Raw genomic sequence first — 25,002 nt, forward strand, 5'->3', positions numbered from 1 at the left:
TGGTTCCAAATGGTCTGGGGTCTACAGGCTTGTGGGCAGCACCCAGGTCACTCCTCCCACCTGATGGGGGTTCAGTATCTGCAAAACAGCTCACAGGACATGGCTCAGTGTATTATCTATAGTCCTTGGGGAGGAACTAAAGGTCCTTGACTTGGTTTAATGGCTAAAGTATTATTTGGTCTTGCTTGACTGTTTTCCTTTCTTTCTGCATTTTGTCACTTCTCCGATCAAATTTATTCTTTGAGCAAAGTTTTTCTACAGACAAAAGGCAGGTGGAGGACACGGGTGGGGGTCTATTTCGGGAAGGTCTCATGGGGTCCTGCTCGGTTACAATTTCAGAAATCCACAGGGAACGTGCCCATTGCTGTTGGTTGCTGTGGAGTATTAATCATTTTACGTATCAGATTTGACCCATGTTATAAGCTTCCTTGCTTCCTTTCAGAAGACAGGGACGGCCACACAGACAGACATGGGGCGACCGTGAACCTGGTGTGCGGGACGGCAAGGGGGACCCAAGGATGCAGACCCGACAGAGGTAGCACCATCTCATGGGGAGGAAGCTTCTGAGAACATGGAATTATGTTTCCTTCTCTATGTATTGAATCACCCTTCTTTACCGAAGATAATATTTGTAGAATTATAATATCAATTCCATTGACTTTAGTTTTTTAAAATGAACCTATAGGCAATTAAGTTGTTGATACAGGGTTAATTATAGATACATAATTATCTAGATATAGATAATGAATAAACACAGTAATATTATCAGGCCTGATAAATTAAAAGTAACGATGGTGCTGACAAAACAGGGAGCCTGGAAGATGGAGCAGGGGAGAGTAGCGTCGGAGAGACATTTCCTTCACCTTACATAGTAGAAAACTGAGAAACACTGTCAATAGTTGTTGAAACAAGAGATAGAGGTTTCTGTTTATTTTTAGAGTCAGATGCATTAAATTAATCCAACAAAAACTATTGTTATAACTAAGAAAATTCTGGAAGATACGAGAGGTAAAAGATAGTGTGAGCTAAATATTGCATCTGTAGAATCAGGAGTCAAATTGCAAAACAGTGCTATTCGTATATTGTCAGGGGAACCAAGACTAGGTGATGGGGAGAGATAGGGGACATTTCATCTTTGAAATATCATGCTTGGTTTTTAAATTTTTTTAACCATGTGTGAATATTTTTTTTCTCTTGCTCTGTCTCTCTCCCTTTTTCTTTCTCTCATAGATCCAAACACTCTGTGAATGTTAAAACATAAAAAGCAGCTGTTCTCTTTCAAAACTTGGCCTCTTGAAATGTGAAGATGTGTGAATGGAGCCTTCAGGGAGACAGGCAGCACAGCAGGTGATAAAGCAAAGGACCCTTCAGCTGGGCGGTGGGCGTGGTCCCGCTGGAGGCTACAGGATGTCTCTTACTGAGGATGCGTGTGGGATAGACAGCTGGGTCAGGAATCACGTCCGTCTCTGGTTCTGTGCACCCGTCTCACCCGTCTGAGCGCTGAGGGCGGGGTCCCAGCTCGGGGTCACTCACCGCTCATCTGGCGGTGAGCTTTCTCCCATGCCTTATAGCCTGCTCTGACTCAGAGGCCAGCTCCGCCATCAGAGCGGGTGCAGGATCCTCGGTCCCGGGTCTGAAAGCTTTGGGGAAAGGTTCACTCTGATCCATCCTGGTTGTTTGCTTTGTTCCTGGGCCCCCCGCCTCACCCCACCCGTGCCCCAGAAGCCAGGAAGTCAACCCTGGGAGGTCCCAGTGTGACCAGAGGCCTGAGGGGAGGGAGGAGGGAGAAGGGCCAGCCTGGAACATCTTCTCAGGGAGTGGATGCTGGGGTAGCGGAGCGACAAGGTCTGATTTCTACTTGAGAGAGACCACAGCATCCCAGGGGAGCAGAGCCTGGCAGGACCCACTGGAGGCGGGAAAGACCAGCTTGCCCCTTCCCAGTGACACGGGCAGGAGGTGATGGGGCCCGCAGAGGCAGAGCTGTCATGAGGCCGAAGGGCGAATCGAGTTTCCCTGGATCGGGGAGGATCATCGACTTCACCTCCTCCCGGACCCTCACGGCTGCCCCGTGCGAGACGCGTTTACAACTGCGGTTCCGGGGTCAGGTGTAAACGTGGGCTCGTGTCCGGCCATGCACACCGTTGTCCAGAGAATAGCGACCGAGAGGTAGTGCGGCGGCAGGACACACCGGGTGCGCGAGACCTTGACCGGGTCCAAAGCTGGACGCCGGCCCCACCCTCACTGGGCGCCGTGCTCTGACCTCTTGGATGAGTCCCCGCTCCATCCCTGGAGATTTTCAGAAGTTAAATTCAAAGTTGCTGGTGGTTTTGAGTCACCTTTTCTTCTTCTTCTTTTTTTTTTTTTTTCAATAACGACTGCTGAGTGAAAATTAGGCTGCTGTGTGGGTAGCTGCTAAGGGTGCCTCATTTCCACTCCGGAGAGCTGCCCACACAGCAGATTTTAGTAGCACTTGAAGTGGGACCTGATTTTGCCTCTCAGCTGCTGTATTAAAATAAAAAGCCCTTGAGCTGATTATAAGGATAACAGTTTAAATGTGCAGATACCACTTCCACGAGGGGAGAAACGTCTTCACTGATTCTCTGAGACCTCATGTCCTCTGTGGGGACGCACGTCACCGCCACCTTCTGATACTTTCTGGCACAGAATGGTCTGGGGTGGGGAAGGGCAGCTGTGGAAAGAACACTGGGTGGAGAGTCTGGAGCCTGGGGGTCGAGCCCGGCTCTGATGCTGACTTGCTGTGTGAGTTTTGCTTTTTAAATATTTATTTATTTGGCTGCGTGGGGTCTTGGTTGCGGCACGTGGTGGGATCTTTAGTCGCGGCACGTATGCGGGCTCTAGTTCCCTGACCAGGGATCGAACCCGGGGCCCCTGCATTGGGAGTGTGGAGTCTTAGCCACTGGACCACCAGGGAAGTCCGAGCTGCGTGATTTAAGGGGCATCCCCGCTCTGTTCTCGTGGGGACATTCACATCTGCTTGCTACCCTGAGGCCACGTTACCCCGAGGACAAAACTCTGTCCCCTCACTGAGCCCAGCTTTATTACCATCCCTCAACCTTGAGGCCTTTTGTGGGTGGGGGGCTCCTGCTTTTGCCCCATCCCAAGTTTCTTCGGGCTCCTTTGGAAGATTTCTATGCCTTCACCTCCTGTCCATCGGCCTGTCCTAACAGCCTCTCAGCTAGTCTTGTTTCTCTTTGGCCCACCTTCAGGTGACGGCCCGAGCCATCTCTCTAGCATGCAGGTCTGAGAGTACGACTCCCTCGCTTCAAAGAGAAGTCTTCAGGCTATGCTTGGAGCTCCAGTTTGGCGTTCAAGGCTCTCCTTGCTCTTCCAAACCGCCTGCAAGCTTGTTCTCACCCTCCGGGTGGAAGCCTTCAAGTCTCCTCCAGGCAACAGAAACACTTAGACCTCTCCAGGCAGGTGGAAGTGTGAAGTCCCTTAACCCCCCAGGGGCACCGGGGCACTGCACGGAGCTGCCATCTTATGCCCTTTCGTGCTGAATAACTCTGACCCACCCTCTCTGCTCCAGGCTGTGAGGCCTGGGGGTGTCGGTGCCGGGGCAAACCCATCGCGGTAGCCTTGTAGGCACAGAGAGGCGTTTGTTGAGTGAACGAATGAACGAATGATCTAAGGAGCCCCTTTTGTTGAGAATATTCTTCTCCTTCTACTGAGCTTTGTAGATTTAGCTGTGAGCCACAGCTCTGGGGATGATTCTCGGGAACCCCGTCAGGGAGATGTGAGTGCCCTCTAGGTCCCTGGCTAGATTCCTGTCTCAGCGCTAGCAAAGGTTGATTTCACTGACTTGCTCATACAGTCCTGGTGTTTCCCGTCCTACTCCCCTTCCTGTGGCATAGGGTGAGCCCAGGGACTTGGTGGGCCAATCACGATGCTGGTCTTTTTATCTCTAGAATCTGGGCTTTAACCAGGGGCTTGGGGGAGCATCCTCAGCTGCTGCCTGTAGCACAAGGTGACCCACACAATCTGTAGAGGGCTGGGGGTGGTGGCCAGTGCCCCACCCGTCTGTTCTCTGTTAAGGTTGGCAAAGGATGCACAGGAGGTGCCCCTTCCTGAGGTCACCTGCCCTCCGCCCCCATCAGCCTGTACCAGACCGGCCCCTCTGGATGGCAAGGTGAGGGCGTGCTCTTCTTTTCCAAGGGGGTGAGGCAAAGCGCAGAGGGTATTAGAGGGTCAGAGCCCAAACGCTGTGCTGTCCCCATCGCCGGCCCGTTGAGCCGCCTCTGGATACAGCTCATCCCACCTCTGACCTGTCTCCTCGCCTCCAGCAATTCCGCTCACCTGGAGGCCCAGGTGTGACAGGTGGGGGGATGGACTCCAGGTCTGCGTGTAGGAGGAAATGTCAGCACTAAAGGCAGCGCACCTTGCCCAGGGCGAGCATCTGTGTTTTTCAGAGGCATCACGGTCAAACCTCATATTGAGGAAAGGCCGTGTCTCCTTTTGAGAAAGAAAACGGAGGTGGGTCTGTGAAGGTGCGATTCCTTGCCCAGCCCAGGCGGCCGGGAGAGGAGGGAGACTGAAAGAGGTGGGCTGCAGAGGGAAGGGAGGGCCAGGTAGATGGAGAGTCCTTCGCAGCCTCCTCGATGCAGACAGGCAGCCTTTTCTGGCCAGCTTCTCCCCTCCCTCTGGTTGTTTCCCGAGGTGGGTGGCAGGCAGCGGGAAGAGGAACAGCACTGGCTGGGTTGAGGCAGGGCTGCTCCAGGCAGATGGTAAGTGCAGACTTTATGCTCCCTGAGGTTTCCCACGGCAGCCAGTTAGCTGCCTTCTCGGGGAGCTGAGAGCTATTCTTCCCCCAGTCAAGGGCAGGGGCTCTACGAGAATCACGTGGAAATACGAGGGGCACCTGCATGCCACCCGGGCTGGGGCTCTGCTTGGACAGTGGCTGCCGATCTGGCGCGATGCTGGGAGCAGGAGACAAGGAAGTAGGGAGAAGAGCAGGGTGAAACGGGGACAGGGTGTCGCGGCCTGTGTCCCCACCACCGGGTAAGGACGCTTGAGCCTCCTGGGAGCTAAGCAGACTTGGAGGAAGGTGGCTGCCCCCTATCCATCTGCCAGTGCCCTGCCCAAGAGAGCTGCCTGCTGGGGCACGGGTCCCCCAGCCAGACCGTCCTGCGGGTGGAAAAGGAGGCTGGAGACTGAGCTGGAGCCCCCAGCACTGGGTGGGGTGGGAAGGTCTTCGCGGGAACCCAAGCATGTGCTGGCGACAGTGCCCTTTGGACAGCAGGGGCACAGAGGAGAACGCTGGGCATTCAGAGAGACTGCGGAGAGGCCACAGCCCTCTGTCCCTCTGTTCCTCTGTCCCCACCCCTTCCATCCCAGAGAGGTGAGTTGGGTCAGTGGTGGAGGAAGCCTGTGGGACCCTCTGCCCACTCGTCTCTGCCAGAGACCCTAGGACCACCTTGGGGTGGGGTGAGGACCGGGCGAGAGACCAAGGTAAAAAATGGACAGGGGACTTCCCTGGTGGCGCAGTGGTGAAGAATCCGCCTGCCAATGCAGAGGACACGGGTTCGAGGCCTGGTCCGGGAAGATCTCACATGCCGCGGAGCAGCTAAGCCGGTGCGCCACAACTACTGAGCCCGCGAGCCACAACTACTGAAGCCCGCGCCCCTAGAGCTCGTGCTCCGCAACAAGAGAAGTCACTGCAATGAGAAGCCCACACACCGTGATGAAGAGCAGCCCCTGCTCGCCGCAACTAGAGAAAGCCTGCGCACAGCAACGAAGACCCAACGCAGAGAAAAATAAAAAAATAAAATAAATTTAAAACCAAAACAAAAAATGGACGGGATTTGGTCCCTTTAGCGGACTTTTCCAATCACTGAGAGTGGCTGAAAGGTTCTGAGATTTGGTGGGCTGTAATTAAGGAAGCAGGAAAAGGAGGATTTGACCCAACACCATTGGTGGGAGATTATGAAGAAAAGTAGAACCAGTCCAGGTTGATTCCTTTCTCCACACGCGGCTGCACGCTGCTCATCAGAATGCAGAGATGCTGCATCCCCTCACTGACCTCCCAGGGGCCTCGTGAGTTGGAGATTATTGGCCCTATTGTCACAGGGGTAAGCACTGAGGTCCAGAGAGGTGAGGACCTTGGCCAGAGCTGCACAGCGTGGAAGGAGCCAAGCGGAGATTAAACACAGAGCTGTCAGACTCCAGAGCCCAGCGCCCAGGAATGTCATTTACTAAGCATCTATGAGGTACCTTTTGCTTTTCCTGGGTTCTCTCCCAACTGGGAGGCCAGCCTTCTTTTATTTTACCAGGAAAGATATTGAGTCTCAGACAGGTAGGTAACCACCCAAGAGTACCGTGCAGGCAAGTGTGAGGCTGCAGTTTGCACCCCAGTTGGTCTAACTGCAGATCCAGCTCTTTCCCCAGTATTCCCAGCTGCTCCATCCAGAGTCCTGCAGGACTACTTAGCATTGCCCAGCTTGGAAGCCTCCGTCTCATCCCGATAGTGCAGGATTGCTTTGACCTTCAGGCTCAGCTGTTTTTCTGATTTTGGAAATTGCTCTTAACCCCAGAACGTTGGGGTTGGGTCTGAAACCACAGGGTGCCATGATTGGAGAAAGAGGGCCTGGACCCAATCAGACATCTGCTGACCCTCCAGCACCCATAAGCAAGCTCTCTCCGCAGGACCTTCCTGCCTGCCTGCCTTCTGAAGATGGATTGGGGGTAGTAGCATGGTTAAAAGGAAGAAACATTTAGTCCAAAGAATGCCACTTGAAAGTCTGTTAAAAATAAACGCTGAGGCTCTTTCCTTTTGTAAGTGCCCTCATTTGAAATCTCTGTCACTCTGGGGTGTGGTGCCTCGGCGGCACTGGCTCGTCTGGGAGGGGGAGGGGGAGGGGGATGTGATCCTGGATGGAGCGGAGCACACGCATGGATACTTGCTCATATGGGCTTGAATTACAAGTCTTCCGACATAAAATGTTGCTTTTAAAAATTGGAAGCATGCCAGCAAGTATATAATATTTGCTTCAAAGTACTAAATTCCCAGAATTAGTCTTCAGTTGTACCTTGGTCGACGTCTGGAGATTCTCGGAGTCCTTCTCGGTCCTCTGAGGTTCTACCTTCACTTCCTGACTTCACCTTTTCCCTGCTTTTAATTTTGAACAGAGTATCTGTGAAGCCAAAGACATTGTCTCGTATCTGAAGTCAGAAAGGCCGGATCTGTGTCCCAGCTCCTTCGTTCTCTGACCACGTGACCTGGGGCAAAGCTACTCATTTTTTGGAGGCTTGTCCTCGCCCTCTCTAAGGATTCCGGGCAGCTTCGCGGAGTTGTGGGAAGACGAAAAGGCTGAGCAGGCCATCGCGCAGTCCTTGGAGCCCATTAAATGCTTGTTCATTCATACAATCTGATTTCCTTTGAATTTTCTTTTGAAGTTCTTCTTCCTCATTCTATTCCAAGTCTTTGTTATCTGTTGGGGATGTTCTGGGGTACTGATTATTGTTTCTCTCTCTCAGGTGGCAAAAACCCCTTACATCCTTCCCCCTCTACCTCTGTCTTTGCAAGTTTCCCTTTCATTTCATCTGCTGCCCCTGTTTACTTCCCGCTGTCTTGCTAAGCAAGACTTATTCCTCCTATAGCAGCCTTTGTAAATTACGTGGTTTCTATTATTTCTCTGTAACCAGCGTTTATCAGCAGCCTCAATCTAATAGGCACATCTGAGATGTTTTCTCATTTTGATACAACTATGTTTTCCTTCCTCCTGCCTCCTTTCATCCAGAATATACTGAAATGTTCCAAAGAAGGAGTTGACATTGACAAGGTAGGAAAAGGTGGGCTGGAGGTTGTTTGCTTGCCAAAGGTCTTAGTAATTTCTATTTCCTCTCTTCCATCGTGGTATTTGGCTTAAGAGTGGGCGGTGGTGGTGAGGAGGGGCCTGGGTGAAAGAGCATAAATGATTTCACTTGTCATCACAAAATGTGGAGCCCTGTAGGGAAAAATCCCTTTTCATAACATCAGGGAGACACAGGGTTCAAAATCAGAAAACCCTCATTTTGAACCTTACTGGTGCCTTGGAGTTTCTTTTTTTTTTTTTTTTTTAAAGATTATTACATTTCCTTCCAGATCTACCAGATCTAGACATACGTTTAGATATCTAATGCACCCAGAATTTATGTGCAAGATGTGAGGTAGGGTGCCATCTTAATTTTTTTCTAAATGGATAGCCCTTTGTAACCATACCATCTGTTGACTTATCTGTCTTTTTCCTTCTGATTTGAAATAATCATCTTTATCATATGCTAAATAGATAATACATAGGTCTGTTTCTGCATTTGCTATTCCCTTCCATGGATTTTTCCATCCACGTGCCAGTATCACATATTTTAATTATCATTGGAAAGCTTGAGTTTCTGAACCAGAATAGCCATGAATACTCGTAATTCACTTTTTTACAATAATAAAAGGGTAGTTGCAGAATCTATTGTTCTTACAAGCCATTTGGTACTCCCCAACACTTGTAAAAATAATGTAAAACAATAATTTAGACTTCTATTTGATTATTTTAGGAATTATTTTGAGTATCCAAGTTAATAAGACATTCACTAAACCTTTGAAGTGAAGTAGAATTCCAAGTGATTAATTTATTAGATGTTTGTTCCATGGAGACTAGTTTATTTTCAGGTCTGGGGAAACAAAAGAAACTTGGGCAAATTTTCTCTTGTTCTGCAGCCCTGGAACTGGTAAAGAGTTTATACCCACCCCGCCTTGTACCACAGTGAGTTTAAGCTGGGGCACTGTGTTCTCCCATTTCTGGCCCGGAAGCCTCCTTCCAAATTCATAGCTAGTGCCCTACAGCCACGGTGAAAGCCAAGGAGTCACGGCTTTCCTGGGGTCTGGAGTGGGCATCGCAGGCCATTCGTCGGTAACTTTCACTAACGTCTGGGACCTGTCTACCCTCCGAGAATTATTCTAGAGCGCATCTATCAGCTTTCATGAATTTTTAAAAAGTCTCCAGCTTTGAAGAGTAGATAGAGTTTGGGTGCTATTTGGGGGGGCGGGGCAGGGCATTTATGGAGCACCTGGTCTATTCCTCAACACTGAGATGCTTTACCTGTGCCATTTAATTTGATCCTTAGGAGTCATGGAAGTGGCTGGGACATCCTGTGAGAAAACCCAGGCTGAGAGTTTCCGCAACTCACCAAAACCAGCACCATAGGACCCTCACAGTAATGAGAGGGGATCCAGCCCCCTACACACACACAATTTAAACCTTGTGCTTTCTACCCACCTTGTTCTGTCTGAGCCTCGGTTATAGGTCCAGATTCTGCTTGGTTCCAGGCCCACGTGCCCACGACAGGCTGTGATTGTTTTGTACCTTATCAGTAGGCGAACCAAGGCCAAGGCAGATGCCCATTATTATTTCTGACATTTTTTTTACAACTGTTTTAAGGAAGTGAAATTGACTTGTCATGTTAGGCACAATTAGGTAGCTGATGTCCCAGATTCGACAGCTCCTGTATCTTCCCACCTGCGTTACAGCCCCCACCTCCCAGCCTGCCTGGCTTCCAGTAAATCAAGAAGAGAATGGAGCAGGCCTCTCTGTGAGCCATTCCAGCCAAGGCAGCCACATCCAGAGAAGCGGCCTTGCGTGTGCTGGGTAGGAACAAGCCCTGCGGTTGGAAGGCTCAGACGATGACCCTCACCGAACCGGCAAGGGAGAACTGCAGCCACCTTTAAATGGAGGAAAGGAAGCTGGGGGAGAGGGACAGGGAAGGGGCAGATTTTCCACTGCAGGAGATGCAGCAGGAGGGAAGGAGGAAGGAGAGAGACAGAAAGCAGAAACGGGGCTCCTGCACCAGGCAGCAGGGACGTCTGTCATCTAAGCCAGTGTTGGTGGCATTGAATAAACCCAGCGGGCTCCATCTGGACGTCTAATATCTGTCAAGAGACAGTTAAGAGCTTCCAGACCCGCTCACCTGTTTGCCCGTTGAGTACACATCACACCCGAGGAGAGATTTACAAAGATATTTTCCTGACAGTTATTTAATTAGGGCTGAGCTGTAAATATGCAATCAAATGGTGGCTGAAATTGCATGTCCCATCGGAGCTTCATGACATCATTTCATTTCTATTTCGTTACAAACAAGGGTATAAACTCGGACAGCAGCCACCTCTGGCAACAAATCAGAAGTACTGATTAGAAACCTCCAGTTTGACAGATAGCAGATCGTGGCTCCCGGGGGACAGGGACGAAGAGGAGGAATGACAAAGGGGCCCTGAAACTATTGGGGTGACGGATGCCGGTCATCCTGATTGGGGGGTGGCCTCAGGATCACACACGTCTGACACATCCAGGTGTGTGTGCCAAGCACGTGAACTTCATGCTCCTTCTGTCGAGTTGAAGGCAGCCTGCCAGTTGTCATGAGGGCTGAGGCTTCTTCACAGCTGCTCCTCGGTAAGTTATCTTCAAATATTGTGTGAACCCCAATAAACCCTAGAGTTCTAGGGTTTTAAAAGTTATATTCTTTTTTTTTTTTTTGGCGGTACGCGGGCCTCTCACTGTTGTGGCCTCTCCCGTTGCGGAGCACAGGCTCCGGACGCGCAGGCTCAGCGGCCACGGCTCACGGGCCCAGCCGCTCCGCGGCACGTGGGATCCTCCCGGACCGGGGCACGAACCCGCGCCCCCTGCATCGGCAGGCGGACTCTCAACCACTGCGCCCCCAGGGAAGCCCTAAAAGTTATATTCTTTAAAACTTACATTAACGTACAAGTCAGGGAGAGGAAGGGGAGGCACGTTTCCTGAGCTTTCCAAAGCCACAGCTTCGCCAACATGCTCTGATTTGACAGTCACAGCAGCTTGGGAACCAGGGGTGTCTTCTTCCCATTTTACAGATGACTCGTGACAGCACTGAGAGGCGACAGAGCCAAGCGGTGTCTGCTGGAGCCAGTCTGACAAGTTGCCCCTGTTTTTGCAGCGTCCCATGTTTGGAACTCCTTATTTTAAGGAGCTACAAAAGGTCACGTTGGCCCCTCATCCCGCCCAGCTATTAAGTTCTCTATTTCTTGTTTAGATTCTCGTCAGGGCTTTGGCATATTGCCGTCATGGGGTGAGTATAATCCTGCTGTTTGCGCTTCAGGTTGTTTGTAAATATTTCCCCATGTTGCTTGCACTTATCGTTTTGAAAACCTCCCTAAAGCCTATTGAGTTGCTGCCTCATCGTTTACTTAATCCTGTTGTTAGACAAGGAGACGGTTTCCAGTATTTTGCTACCGTATCTGCAACCAGATTATCATGCCTAAGACAATATCGAGAATACAGCCCTGGGGTCACACTGTCTGGGCTTGAATCCCAGAACTGCCACAAAATAGCTGTGTGAATTTAGGTAGGTTGCTTAACCTCTCTGTGTCGCCATTTCTTAATTTATAGAGACAACAATGGCACCTTTCTTGAAGGCTCTGGGTCACTAGAACTGGGAGGCCTGGCTCTGTTCACGGAGTCCTGGGCCCACTGCTTTCCCCTTTCAAGCCGAAACACTTTTGGTGATTTCGAACGTTCCTCCGAGATGGGAAAGTGCGTTTGATTTCCATAGCTGCTGTGACAAATTAGCACAGACCTAGAGGCCTAGAACGACACAAACTTACTAGTCACAGTTCTGTAGATTAGGAGTCCAACGTGGGTCTCCGTGGGCTCAAAGGAAGTCACACGTTCCCTCCCTGGAGGCCCAGGGGGGAAGCTGGCCCCTTGCTCTTTGCAGCCTGCTTGGCTCCCGGCCCTTCCTCCATCTTCAGAGCCAACGATGCTAAACGGGCCCTTCTCACGTTGCCCCCTCTCTCTGCTTCTCTTCCGATTCCCTCTCCCATTTGTAAGGGCTCTGGACTCCCTCGGATAATCCAGGATCATCTCCCTATTTTAAAGCCAGTTGATTAGAACCTTCATTTCATCTGCAACCTCAATTCCTCTTTGCCACATCACCTAGTGTATTCACAGGTTCTGGGGATTAAGATGGAGCTCTCTCTGGGGACGTCACTCCGTCTGCACACGGATGGGGCTGGAAGCCTGTCGACCACACGTCCCGGGCTCCCTCGCCTGGGTTCCATCTGGAGTTGGCCAACAGGAGGCCCTGGGGCCAGATCGGAAGGTGGGCAAAGGTGTAAACCCTCATGCTCCTGGTGGCGGCTCTAGGACAGCAGCAGCCCTGGTCCAGCAACATCGGGGTGAGTTGGGTGGTGGCCCCAACACAGGGTGCTGATGTCTTCCTCATCTCTGCGTAGCGCCCCCTGCCCGCTCTGCATCTCCACCTGGAAGTGGTAGCGGCTCCCTGGTCTCTAGGTCACACCCTCTCCTCCGACACCTTTGTTATCAGCCCTTGTCTTCAAGGCTGGGAACCACGCAGCCTCCCCGTCGCTGGCTAAGCGAAGGTAGCCACATTCGTCACGGGGCTGTCGCAGAGATGAAACGGGGTGGCGTGTAAGTGCCTTGCGCAGGACCTGATGCTTAATACGTGCTGAACACGTTATTGCCAGATATGGTTTTAGATTTTTGTTGGCTTTTGCTGTACTAAGGATTTCAATTTTCAGTGAGAGTCAAATGCACTTTTCCGTTGAAATGTCTTCTATTGACTCCATTTTGAAGAAGCTAGCCTCTCTCTGAAGTTGAGATAAATATTCAAATCTATCTTTAGCAGGTTTCCCTCGAATTTTACATATTTAAAATTATTTAACTCCTTGAAGCATCTGGAGTCTATTTTGGGAACATGATATCAGATGCAGGTCTAAATTAAATTCCACATCCCTATGCAATTAGCCTAACTTCATTTAATAAATAGCCTTTTATTTCACCAGTGTTTGGTGTTGCTTCTTCTGGTGTGTAATAGGTTCTCATGTGTACGGGGGGCTCTGGGGGTTCTGATCTGCGGATCCACACAGCCATATAAGGACATTCTGCAGATCTGAGAGTGTCATTCTGCAGCCTCAGATATGAATGACAACTTGTTTGGTCCCTAATTCTCAGAGCACATCATTTTCTGCCGAGCTGGGGCTTATAGATCTATTTCTATTTTTGTTGGGAAGCTAGATTATTGGAGAAATCAAAGGCAGCTGTGATTCATACCCTTTCGTTGTAACCTGTAACCTGCATTTTCTGCTTGGGTGATTGCTGAGTTCTATCTTTCCCCTTGTCTTTTAAAATTTTCATGAGACACAGTCCTGTCTCTGATTGTAAATTTCCTCTCAGACCCTGTGAACCTTCTCTGTTTGCAGCCTCAGTCCTTGTTTTTCCAATATCATCCCCCCAACTAGACTCTTGATTTTCTTTTCTAATTCAATTATTCTTAAGTTTTCTAAAGTGACTTCACTTGCTCGATTGTGGTTTTTACTGCATGGCTTTCTTTTAAATAACAATTGTCCCGGTTTATTCTTATTTACTTGCAGTGATGCCCTCTCTTATTTCTTCGAGAAGAGATGCCGGCAGCTGTCTAAATTCTTACCATCCTGTCTGATGGAAACGTCAGGACGTGCGACTTTGCAAATCCTCCCGCCATGTGCCTCGGTGGGATAGACACTTTACTGGCAGCCATCATGTCTGTCTGCCCTGCTGTCCTTTGCATATTGGTTTGGTTCCCATGCTTGCCTCATTCGTGCTGTACCTCTGGCCACATGTCCTGTACCAGGTGGGAAGGGGGAGGGAGCAGGAGCTTTCCCTTCCCAGAAGGGAAGGGCCACAGAGAGTTTTGCTTCTATTTCATTGTTTGATACGCACTTGTTTCCCAGGACCGTCACAACAAAACGTTCAATACCGCAATCCTAGCAGCTTAATACGACAGAAATCTATCCTATCACAGCTCTTGCTGGAAGTCTGAAATCAAGGAGTCAGCAGGGCCGTTCTCCCTCTGGAGGCTCTAGGGGAGGGCGCTTCCTCGTCTCTTTTAGCTTCTGGTGTTGCTGGAGATCCTTGCCTTCCTTGCCTTGTAGATGCCTCGCACCAGCCTCCGTCTCCGTCTTCACGTGATGCTCTCCCTGTGTGTTTTGATCTCTGTGTCTCTTCTTTTCTTATAAGGATGCCAATCATACTACTCCCAATGACCTCATCTTAATACACCTGCAAAGACCCTGTTTCTAAATAAGATCATATTCACAGGTACCTGGGGTTAGGACTTCAGCATACATTTTGGGGAAACACGATTCAACCCACAGTCAGTCCCATGTCATGTGGCCACCCCCAGCTGCAAGGAAGCCTAGAAGACTGAAAATCAAGTCTACTTAGCTAGACACACTGACATGACCCCCAACTGGGATTCTTCAAGTAAGTAAAATGAGGGATCCTGTGTCTAGCGGGTAACTCGTGGTATCTGCACAACGGTTTGGTCACCCAGGAAGGCCGAGTGCTCAGTTCCACAACCTCTTGTTTCCCCAGAAATCAGACTCCTCTGGCTCTGCAGCCCTCTGATTATGGACGCGGAGCCCGAAGATCTCCGTGCCAGCCTCGACGCCCTGGGACACTGTTCCATAGGATAGCCTCCCTGGCCCTCACTCCTAGACTACCTTATCTTTCGTATTTTTTTAACAGGCCTGATCTCTTGATTTCTGTTGTTGCAACCTACATGAGCGGCCAACAAATCCCAGAAAGTGGTAACAATTGGCAACCGCAAGAACAGCCTATTGTTTCTTGGTGATGGCAATGGGGGAATAAAATGGAGAGCCTGGCGGGAAGGCAGGTGTGTGCGTTTGAAGTCCTTTTTCTAAGTGATCCAGAGAAAGCAGGACAGTCGGGGTCCCTGAGCACAGGGTAGACCTCCCCCCCCGCGCCCCCGGCGCTCAGGAGACCCTGGAATGCGTCCTTCCCCCACGGCTGTACCGTGTTCATTACCGCTGAGAGCGCGGGTCACCGTGAGGCCACGGGAAAAGTCAAGCCCCTCTGTGATTTGTTCTGTGCAAATTCCCATCGAAATTGTTAAAGCAAGGGTTTCACTTCTTAAAAGGGAAAACCAGTTAATTTGAAAACCTTGATTATGCAAAATTGTTCATTTTCTAAGTTGACTAGAAGTAGGAATGGGTTCAAACACAAGCTCTACCATATATTGGGGTGTGGTAGGTTACCTGACCCTACACCTCTCTGACTGACCCTCCTTCCCGCCCGGAGGGAGCAGAGGCGTAACTGAGCCTCTCTTAGAAGCTTCAGGCGTTATGTTCGCAACAGCCTGCCTGACACCCCTGCTCCGGTTCTCAGCAGCTCCCACGCCCGTTCCTCTCCCAGTCGCCTTTGCCTTTGTGATGTCAACGTCCACCCAGAGCCCCGGGTAGGAGTCTGGACATGACTCTACGTTCCTCTTTCCCTCTTTTCATGCACCCAACCCATCAGCAAGCCCTGTGGAGAGGCCGTTCTCCTTCTAAAACATGACTTTTCTCCATATTGACTGCCATGAGCTTACCCTTAGTTACTAACGGTTACCTTAAATAAGGTAATTGATTAATTAAGGAGTATCTTAACCACCCCCCCCCCCCCGGTCTCTGCAAGAGCCTCTTCACCGGTCTTCCCGATCCTTTGTCCACAGGGCTGCAAAAGGGATCTTTTTAATGTTTAGCAGACCCAATGTCACCCTTGGTTAATCATCTGAGATCTAACCCCTTCCTTCCTCTCCCCCCAGTCCCTCCATGACTGCACTCCCATCCCATTGGTTCTTGAACACACCGAGCTCATCCTGGCTCCAGACCTGTGCACCGGCCTTCCGGCTGCCCTGATCCCTCTGAGTTGAGCTCAGTAGGGAAGCGATGGTGCTGAGGACGGTGACGCCTGTGATGGGATGAGTCACCAGGCCCGTCCTGGTGCTCCCTGCTCACATTTAGTCATGAAATTAATGAGCAAATTAACCGGGAACTGATTATTCCAAAAATAAATTATAGATTCAGCTTCTTTCTTTGGGCTTCACGCCTTTGAAGTCCCACAACTTTTCCTGAGAGGAGAATGAAATGAAAAGAGACATTTGCAATTTTAATTTTTCATGTCACTTTTATAGAAAACTACAAAAGAAAGAAGAGCTATCAACATGATCAAAGGAAATAGGAAAATTACAAAGAGGGGGAACAGTACTATTTTGCCATTTTTTCACAGACTCTTTAGAAGGACATGAATAATACATAAGAAATCCTACAGACTAGTTCAGGAAAACAGAAAGTTGGTACTTAATTATTGAGAATGCAGAAAGTAGGTGGGATGGGAGTCCAGAGAAAAAAGTGCTTAATCAGGGCAAAGGAGACAGTTCATATGGGAAGCGGCTAATCTACTGTGAACTAGGAAACCGTGAAACCAAGCTGGTCAGACTGTGTAGGAAGGAGCATCTCCTCTCTGGGGTGAAGTTAACGGGCGTCACGACAGATATTCCAGCTCTCCAGAGTCGTCTTTGCTTCCTTTTGGCTTTCTGATGGTGTTCCAGAGGCTTGAGGTTGCTAGAATCTCATCTAGAGCCCCAGAATCCCAGAATTTTGGCTCTCCTTTCTCTTTCCCCTTTCTCATGTAGCACATTTCATTCTCAGACTTTTTCCCTCTTCCTTTCTGTGCAGGGAAAGAAATGACCCCTCTCTCTGAGAATGAGACAGAGAAATCCAAGATTTATAGAAAGAGAAGCGTAGCAGAGCGTGTGCAGGATATGCACTAGAGAGGAAAGAGATCCCTGTGGACACAGGACCGGCCGGACTTCGAGGCTGTCTTCAGAGAGGTCTGTACATTCCCTGTCACATGCATAACCTCAAGGCAGGGGCCTCTCGGGAGGATGGTGGGTCACCACCTTCTGGGAGATACATCAGATCCTATAGGAGGATGCCAGAAATAACAGTAGACCAAGAGCCCAGCAGAGCAGATGACTCACTCTACAGCTGTCCTGTAATAGGGAAGAACAAATCTGACTCCATATTGGACCTCTTTCTTTTACTTTCACCTCTGTATTCTATCGCTATTGCTGTAAGTTAGTCACTAAAGGGATGTTGCCCATAAGCTCAAATTATACATAATGGCCCACCTTTGGGAACCCTGCCTCCCCACCTGTGAATGACTATAGGAAGAAAGAAATGAACACATCCCCTCTGGAGGCTGACTGGAACCAGGAAATGTTTGACTTTAACTCCCCCCACCCCCGGCCTCCTTTTTAGTAAAAAAGAGCCTGACTTCTACCTCAGGCAAGATGGTTCTTTGGGACACGAGTCCACCATCCTCTCTGTCTGCCGGCTCTCGGAATCACGTCTCTATTCTTTTCCCTAACAACTTGTCTCCCGATCTATTGGCCTGTCAAGCAGTGAGCAGTATTATCTTGACTCTAACAGTCTCTCTGTCCACCCACCCACCCACCCTTCCTTCCTTCCATTATTTACCTCCCTCTAGAAAAGAGGAGAAACCTTGTAAAGATACAAATAATACTTGAAGATAGATATGTCAAGTTGGTAATAAGAAAGATACGGAAAAGGTAAAATAAGTATAGGAAAGTAAGCTGAAGCTGGGAGAGAGGCTGTCACACAAAATACAGGCCTCTACGTCCGAAGCACCTACTAGGGATAAGCTACATCCTGGCTCTGAGCTTTCTAGCAGCCAATGGGAACAGGGAAACATGAGAACATGATCGTTCCCTTAACTCTCAGTGTCTGTAAGGTAAAAATAAACCCGTTGCCAAGGAAAAGCATGGCTCTGACTGATTCCAAGCCCAGTGAGAGTTTTCCTGAGGCTTTTGTAGAAGAGGAGGGTTGAGGCTGAGCCAGAAACAGACTCCTGGGCTGGTGACTGACGCCAAATACCCTGCCGAGGAGAGCTTGTGGTGTTGAGTGAATTAAACAAGGAGGCCATTAGACTGGGATCAGTAGGGAAGGGCCGACGCTGAGGATGGGGATAGCTCTGACTTGATGAGTCACCAGCCTGGATCTGGTGTTCTGGACGGTAAGGGGGGGGGCCTGGGAGTGGGAAGTTGCCCAGCACCCCGAGGTCATGCTCTCAGCAAGACGGCCGGTCTTGGGCTTCACCAGCAGGACCTTGGCAAGAGGCTGCATCACCTTAGTAGACCACATAAGAAACCCAAACTGAGCCTCACGGTCAAGAAATCGAAATGTAAGGACAGCCCGTCACAAACAGCCAAGGAGTCCTTCCTAAATAAGGCGACCGCTTAAGCTATAGCCAATCAGACCACAAAGGTCCCAACAAAAGCTGCTCTTTCGAGCCAAAGGACAAGGAAAGGGGCAGCCTGGCAGGACAGACGATGTTAGACAATAATCCTCCTACTCCAGCAGACACCATAGAAGACACCGGCCCGATGCTACCCAAGCCAGCTGAGAGCCCTGAGGCACCGGACTCCCCACTCGCGGCTGTAAGGGGCGCCTTCCCTTCCGTGTGGGGAGGAGGGCACAGAGCCCGTGATGGCTGTGGGAGGGGAGGGGGAGAGGCAGCGACACGAGCGGGAGCGAGTGGGGAGCGCGGGGCTTGCGGCCGCCTGGGGCAGGGGAGGAGGGGTGAGTAGAAGCGGAAAGGACCTGGGGTGGGCTTTTCCCTCCTACCTCCCACCCTGACATCACGGGGCAGGGAGAAGGAGTCCGGCCAGGGGAGTCAGTCCCTGGACTTCACCCGCCCCTCCTCCTCAGGGCTCCCCAACACATCCCCTGCCGGGGGGGGCGGGCACACTTAGTAGGGGTGTATCTGTGGTAGGGGGCTGCAGTCGTGGGGAAACAGCCATGCTTAGGGAGCCCAGATGTCCTCAAGGCCTCTATCCTAGGGGGTTTCCCTTTATTTAACATTCAGATAAAATGGCCTGAGTCCTCCTCCAAGCCCAGTGCCCTCTCCTTACGTCCAAGGATTCCTGGGGTCATCACCCATGTGACTATTCCAGTCTTCACTTGCCCTCTTGCCTTCTGGGACCACTGCCCTCTTCCTGCCCATCCGGGAGATGAATGCCACCCTTTCCCCTTCACTCCCTGCTGGATTAAGATCACACAGTGGCTGTTTATCGCCGATGTCACTCAAGATTCAGGGGAAGGGAGGTATTTAGAACTTCAAATGGAAGCTCAGGGGTCTCTGTTTGTAAAGATGGACCAGTCACCCCCTCCCAAGGGGAATTTCTTGCTGGCTTGGGTCCCCCTTTGGACCTTGCCTTCCCTTATGTTTCTAGGCCTCTCTTTCCCCCAGATCTCTCATTCGGAGCCCAAGTCTCTTCTCTGGTCACTAAGAAGCTGACAGTAGACAATCCCCAAATTCCTAGTACTTTGTAATACAGAACAAGTTAGCCCTCTCTCTGCCTCACTCCTCACTCATCTGGTCTGGGAGGGCTTCCCTGGTGGCGCAGTGGTTGAGAATCCGCCTGCCAGTGCAGGGGACACGGGTTCGAGCCCTGGTCCAGGAAGATGCCACAGAGAAACTGAGCCCGTGAGCCACAACTACTGAGCCCACGAGCCACAACTGCTGAAGCCCGTGCGCCTAGAGCCCGTGCTCTGCAACAAGAGAAGCCACCGCGATGAGAAGCCCGCTCACCACAACGAAGAGTAGCCCCCGCTCGCCGCAACTAGAGAAAGCCCGTGCGCAGCAACGAAGACCCAATGCAGCCAAAAATAAATAAATAAATAAATTAATTAATTATTTTTAAAAAGTGATGTCCTGCCTCACAAACCCAGACGCACTTCTGGATATTTTCTCCAACAAAAGAGTGAAATGCTCTGCCTTCCTTACAACACGGAAACATGGCCTTCACCACTTTCTTTTTCTTTTTCTTAGCATATTTTTCTGTCTCTTATATTCATAAAATAGAGTGTGCTGCCAGGTTGTCTAGTGAAGTATAGCAACAAGAAGCCTCCAGAATTTCTCAAAAGAACTTGGCTCATGGATCTCAGGAATCAAGAAAGGAGGAAGGAACCAGGAATTGAGAGGTGAAGACAGAGCTAGACGGAGTTGAATCTGAGGACAGGAGACCTGTTTCTTGGAGAGGCAGCGGGGCATCCAGGCTGGACAGAGGGGTAAGAAGCTGAAATCAGCCGACACTGCCCTGGGCTGGACCTTCAGTGAGAAACCTCTGTGAGGAAGTAGGAAGGCTCCCTCTCCTGAGGGAGAGATGGCAGGATCTGAGCTGGAAAAACTCCACTTTACCTCTGGGCAAGGTGTTCTGGAAACGGAGATCCTTAAGATCGAGCTCTCACTTTGGGCCAGGCCTGCCTCAGGGCCAGCTCCATCCCTCTGACTGCAGCCCAGAGCATCTCCGTGCCCTGACCCACTCCCACCCCTGCCACATTAGGCTCTGCTGTGCCCAAGGGAACCAGTTTGAGAACTTGAACGTGGAGAGGAGATTGGGCGAAGGGCCCATGCCTTCCAGCGGGGAGGTCAGCCGGAGAGCCAGGCCCACTCGGTTCTGAGTGGGTGCTGTGAGCACCCTCTCTCTGCCCCCAATTTTGCTATATTTAACCTTTCTGCAGCCCACGCTCCTTGAGCACTGCCGCGGTCAAGCGGCAGGGGTGTATTGACGCAACAGGTGAGCTTGGAGACGGTTCTGAAGGATGTCCATCAACAAAAAGGCTTTCTGAGTTTTGTTTTATTTTTCTTGTTTGCTTTCAAATAAGAGAACAAATCAACAGATGCATCAGGCAGATGATGTCTTCCTAGCATTTAGCAAAATACCAAGCAGCACTTAGATGCCCAGCAGATTCCCTGTTTTTGCAGGCGGTCTGCAGGGATGCAGCTCCTTGAAACGTGGGAAGAATGGGAGCTTTGTCCTTCTCTCCACCAAGGGCCCCCCAGGAGCATCTGGTTCACCCCCTGCTCCAGACCACCTGCCACTGAAACATCTTGGTCTCATCCTAGAGACACTCTAGTGCCTGCACGTGGACGACTGGGATAGGGGCCAATGATCTCCAGAAGTCGGTGAATATCTTTCGGGTATGCACCTGCAATATAGTTCTACCTTGAAATATTTATATATTCAGTCTTACTTTAGTACTATATTATGTACAACAATATAAATTAAAAAATGGATGAGATAAAAATCAAGTTTAAGTGTACTGGGTTGGATAATGTCCCCTCCAAATTCACCTCCTTCCCAGAACCTCAGAATGTGACCTTATTTGGAAATAGGGTCTTTGCAGATGTCATTAGTTAAGAAGTAGTCACTGGAGTCAAGTGGGACCTTAATTCAATAGGACTGGTGTCTTCAAAAGAAGAGGCGAAAACACACACACACGTACACACACACAGTGCCATGTGACCACAGACACAGAGACTGGAGCCATGCATCTGCAAACCAAGGACCACCAAGGATTGGGGGCAGCACCGGAAGCTGGGAGAGGTGAGGCAGCATCCTCTCCTAGAGCCTCAGAGAGAGAGTGCGGGGCCCTGCCGACACCTTGGTTTCTGACTTCCAGCCTCGCTGAGGGCCTCGTGTCCTCTGTCAGCTTGTCTTGCTCAGTCCTGAGTGTGGTCGGCGCTGATACCTTTCATGAAGGTTCCCAAGTCAGAAATCTAGGGGTCCCTGATGTTTCCGTCCCCCCGACCTCAGCAAGCCCTATTGTTGGAGCTCCTCTAACTCGTTCCCCCCGGACCCCAAGCCTCTGGCTGCACTGACAGTCACTTCCCTGGAGGACAGTAGCATCCATCTCTCCGGCCTCCAGTCACGTCCTCCTGCAGTCCATTCCACAGTGGCCACAGGCATTAGTGGGATAGACCTGTCACTTTCCAGAATACAGGGGAGGAAGTTCAACTTCCTAGCTCAGCAAGAGACTATGGCAGACACTGTGGATGGGCCACACGAAAGCCCTTCCCAACTCCTTGTTGTGTTTTGTTTGTTTGTGGTTTTTTTGCATTCTTCTTCTCTAGAGCCAGAGAAGCTAAAAACAATTTTTCTAATCACCTTCCCGTCAGAGGTGGCCATACAACCCTGTTGTGGCTAATAAGATATAAGTAGAAAACTACTGGGGAGGGCTTTCACTCCAAATGAAAAAGACAAAGCCTTGAAAGAATGAACGGATTGTGCTATCTTCCTAAGTGGGAAACAAACACGATGTCTGGAAGTGCAGCAGCCATTTTGTAACCAGGAGGGCAAAGTTCCCCGCCTCCCCCATTGTAAGGATTGTGGAGGAGAAATACAGAGAAGAGACTAGATCCCTTTTGGCTTTGTGGCGCAGGCCCACTGCCCCTGGATAGCCTACCCTGAGTTACACGAGGAAGAGATACCCTTGCTTGTTACCCACTCTTGTCATGTTTTCTCTTGTTCTAAAATTAGCTTTCTCAACCAGTACTGGGACATTGTAGCTACTCAGTAAATGTGAGTTCCTTTCCCCTTCTTCATCTTGCTTGCTGCCTGACTTGTTCATCCTCTCTGCCTTCTCAGGAATTTTCTAGAATTCTGGGGGGAAAGTTTATTATGATGGCAGACAACTGCATGATAAACAGTAAGTTTTTTGTTTTGTTTTTATTTTACTTTTTTTACTTAAAGTTTTTTTATTCTTTTTTTTAAATTGGGGTACAGTTGTTTTACAGTGTGTGTTACTTTCTACCGTATAGCGAAGCGGAATTCCCTGTACTATACCGCAGGTTCTCATTAGTTATCTATTTTATACATATTAGTGTATATATGTCAACAGTAAGTTCTTTGTAGGCAAGACAATCTCTCTTTGAAACGCCCTTTCTGACTCCTGATAAGGGCTCAGTAATGTTCGTGGATGCAAAAATCCCAAGCTATTTTCTCCCCTTTTTGGCAGAAGTCATGACCAGCTCAGCCTGGGGCAGACGTCTGTCTTTCACGAGTCCTCCACCCCCTCTCCGAGGAGTAACTGGGCTGTCTCACCAGCTCAGGACCCCTTGTCCTTCAGCTGTGTGCTCTCCGGCCGCTTCTGTGGGATATGCGAGCCAGAACTTAAGCTCCTTCCTTCCCCGTTTCCTGGCCCATCGTAATCTGCTGCCTCTTAGCCTTCGTCCCTGGATTCCCACGTCTAACAGGTGCTCAAGACCTGTTGACTGGACCTCCCACGTGGCTCTGGGGTCTGCGGTGCCCCTACCCCTACCTTAGTTCAGGCCTCTGCCCTGTCCCACCTGCAGTACCTGCTACTCCTTTCCCTTCTCTCTGACTTTGCTTTCGGTCACCCATTGTCAGCTCTGCAGCCTTTCAAGCAGGTGGCCCACAGGTCAAGTATGTTCTGGAGACAAGACTTTGATCTATGAAGCTGCTTTCACAGTGCTTTACATATTTTAAAATGTTATTTGCTAACGTTAAAAAAACCAGATCTTTCACATAAATATTCCAATTTCCAGGTTCTTTGGACAAATCAGAGGCTCTGCCAACGATGGGCCGACCTTTCTTCCCAGGAGAGCGGCTGGAGCCTTAGAAGGAGCCGCCCCCTTAGAAGGAACATGCGTCCTCTGGTTCCAGTGGCCCACCGCTCCCCGTCACAGACACAGACCTGCTCTGGAATGGAAGTCACCCCACTGGGCTCTGCTAGCCTTCGGAGTTCGCAAAGCCTGCTTTACAGCCTCCCAGTACAACCAGCTGATGAGGCAATCCGGCTCGCCAGGGCTTTCACACTAAGCGACCTTAATTTTCTCGAGTCCCCGCCCCTACCCAGTCTCTATCGTGGCGGATTTCATAACTCCCCAGGAAGTTTCATTCTTTAAAAGGTCAGTCCGGTCCAGTGTTTTTCACATTGCGTGTTGTGACCCATTAGAGACTCACGAAATCTATTTAGCAGACCACTGCCCCTATTTTTTTTTTTTTTTCCTGTGGTACGCGGGCCTCTCCCGTTGCGGAGCACAGGCTCCGGACGCGCAGGTTCAGCGGCCACGGCTCACGGGCCCAGCCGCTCCGCGGCACGTGGGATCTTCCCAGACCAGGGTACGAACCCGTGTCCCCCGCATCGGCAGGCGGACTCTCAACCACTGCGCCCCCAGGGAAGCCCACATCCCCTATTTTTTAAAATGAGAGAGAATAGGATAGAAAATATCAAGCTGTATTGCATGTAGCAAGGTTAAGTATTGTTTTGTGACACTTTCAATTTAGTTATTTATATGCCTATGCTTGTGTGTACTGGGTTGCAGTGTAAATGTATTTCTTACTCTGGATCCTAGTCTCCTGGTCTCTCTTTAAAATGACCCCCAATTCCAAAGAGATGGAGAAGGGAAGGGGGAGGGCGCAGAGGAGTCAGCAGGGGTGTGGGCTTGCCCTGCTGTCAGCAATACCCCAGCACCGTGGAGGTGGGCAGCTGCTGCGGTCTTGTCCAGGAATGGCTCCTCCCCCGATTCTTAAGGGCTAATTCCTCTGGGGTTGCAATGAATAAAAATTCTTGTTTTAAAAACTGAGATCTTCCACAGTCTGGGCTGGATTTTCACCAGCCCTCTCCACTAGAGCCATCTTATCCTATGCGTTGCATCGCTTTATTTTGGATGTTAGTGGTTATTACTTGAAAGAAGTCTTGGGCTGTCGCAAGTTCGGGCAACACTGGACTTAACCAATAAATGGGCTTCTCGTCTGTAGGTCTTCTCGGTCTAAGAATTCTTGACGTAGTAATCTCTAGAAAATGCTATGGGAGATGCACGATTAGAGGTTAAACTCCAAGGTTCTTAAAATCTGAAAGCAGTTTGAATTCGAATCTTGAAAGGAGCCTGCAGATAAGAGGTTTCCCTCTTTCCCACCCACCCAGCGAATAATCCCTCTTTATTGTCTTCATTCAGCAAATACACAGGATCATTAGACACCGATTCTGCCAAGACAAGCTCACAGGCTACAGAGGTTACTGGATGAAGGTGAGGTAGAGGGAGCCCTGTCTCAAAGGAGAGGGGAGGTCAAACGCCAGAGGCTCTGCACTCGGAGGAAGGGCTCCTGCCAGCACAGGGGCCCCGTCGTCTAGTCTATCGGGAGGCGGCTCGGTTGGGCCCTGAAGGCCGTTTGGGACTGCCAGGCGTGCGGACGGGGTGGGTGTCTGGGAGGTTCGGCGGACACAGAACCCGGGCCAATACAAAGGCACAGGGCCTGGGCCATGGTGGTCTCTCACGATGAACCGTTGAATGAATACTTCCAGTGCAGTCTGAACAG

General features: G+C 50.2%; 1 long non-coding RNA gene across 2 annotated transcripts; it reads left to right on the forward strand.

Moving 5' to 3' along the window:
• The first annotated feature begins 4,545 nt into the window (after window positions 1-4,545).
• Window positions 4,546-23,688, forward strand: LOC136792099 (uncharacterized). 2 transcript variants are annotated; one of them, XR_010835266.1, is made up of 3 exons: window positions 4,546-4,742; window positions 16,532-16,686; window positions 23,229-23,688. It is a non-coding gene; the product is annotated as an uncharacterized lncRNA (long non-coding RNA). The 2 variants fall into 2 exon arrangements; XR_010835265.1 differs by lacking the exons at window positions 16,532-16,686; window positions 23,229-23,688 and adding an exon at window positions 7,144-7,381.
• Window positions 23,689-25,002: the final 1,314 nt, after the last annotated feature.

The sequence above is a fragment of the Kogia breviceps genome, chromosome 11 (assembly GCF_026419965.1).
Source record: "Kogia breviceps isolate mKogBre1 chromosome 11, mKogBre1 haplotype 1, whole genome shotgun sequence".
NCBI classification, from domain to species: domain Eukaryota; kingdom Metazoa; phylum Chordata; class Mammalia; order Artiodactyla; family Physeteridae; genus Kogia; species Kogia breviceps.